The 1429-nt window shown below is 37.0% G+C and overlaps 1 non-coding gene across 1 annotated transcript; it reads left to right on the top strand.

Annotated features, from left to right (window-relative positions):
- Nucleotides 1–653: 653 nt before the first annotated feature.
- On the top strand, nt 654–760 carry LOC138441957 (U6 spliceosomal RNA). The gene has a single exon (XR_011257515.1). It is a non-coding gene; the product is annotated as a U6 spliceosomal RNA (small nuclear RNA).
- Nucleotides 761–1429: the final 669 nt, after the last annotated feature.

Raw genomic sequence — 1429 nt, 5'->3', positions numbered from 1 at the left:
AAATAGAATTATTTTGAATACTCTGTTTATACCAGAGAGGGCAGATAAAGAAGCCTCTGACAATGAATAGAAAAAAGTTATAAACATGGTTGACATTAATTCAGTTATATCAATAATCACTTTAGATGTGAATGCTCTTGTGTGTGTGTGTGTGTGTGTGTGTGCTCAGTTGTGTCCTATTATTTTTCAACCCCATGGACTGTAGCCCACCAGTCCATGGAATTTTCCAGGCAAAAATACTGGAGAGGATTGCATTTCCTTCTCCAGGGGATCTTTCTGACCCAGGGATCAAAACTGCATCTCTTGTGTCTACTGCATTGGCAGGTGACTTCTTTACCACTGTGCCACCTGGGAAGCCCTGATCTTAGTGTACTAATTAAAAGACAAAATTGTTTTTTGGATTAAAAAACACACACACAATTATGCCCTTACAAGAAACCCCTTCAAATATAAAGACCCTGATAAGTTAAAAGTAATGAAAGAGGGAGAGATATAGGTTGCTAACACTAATCAAATGAAAGCTGGGTAGTTATGTTAATTTTAGACAAAGAATAATTAAATTTATCAAGAATATAAAAGGATTCCTACAAAATGATAGTGGAGTCAGTACTTCAAGAAGACAGCAGTCTTAAACATGTATATTACAAAGTGGTGTGCTCGCTTCGGCAGCACATATACTAAAATTGGAACGATACAGAGAAGATTAGCATGGCCCCTGCACAAGGATGACATGCAAATTCGTGAAGCGTTCCATATTAAAAAAAAAAAAAACAAACCACAAAGTAGTATAAAAATATGTGAAATAAAAAGTGATAGAACTAAAATAAATAGGCAAATTCACAGTTATGGTTGAGAGCCCAATACCTGCTCTCAGTAAGTGACAGATCAATCAAGCAGGAAATTAATAAAGATATATTTGACTTGAATAGCACTATGAAGTAGCTAGATCTAATTGGTGTTTTTAAAATACTCCATCCAATAGCATGTCAAACTTAGGTGGAATATTCAGTGAAAAAGACCATTTCTGGGTCATAAAAGTTACTTGCCCCTCGACTCCACTCCATGAAATTAAAATACACTTCCTCCTTGGAAGAAAAGCTATAACAAACATAGACATTGTACTAAAAACCAAAGACATCACTATGCTGACATTCATATAGTCAAAACTGTGACTTTCCTAGTAGTCATGTATGGATGTTGGACCATAAGGCTGAGCATCAAAGAACTGATACTTTGGAATTGTGCTGGAGAAGACTCTTGAGTCCCTTCGACAGCAAGGAGATCAAAACAGTCAATTCTAAAGGAAATCAACACTGAGTATTCATTGGAAGGACTGATGCTGAAGCTGAAGCTCCAGTACTTTGACCACCTGATGCAAAGAGCCAACTCCTTGGAAAAGACCCTGATGCTGGGAAAGATGGAGGACAGG

The sequence above is a fragment of the Ovis canadensis genome, chromosome 5 (genome assembly GCF_042477335.2).
Source record: "Ovis canadensis isolate MfBH-ARS-UI-01 breed Bighorn chromosome 5, ARS-UI_OviCan_v2, whole genome shotgun sequence".
NCBI classification, from domain to species: Eukaryota; Metazoa; Chordata; class Mammalia; order Artiodactyla; family Bovidae; genus Ovis; species Ovis canadensis.
The sequence above is the reverse complement of the archived record's forward strand: the minus strand, read 5'-3'. Positions and strand labels throughout refer to the sequence as shown.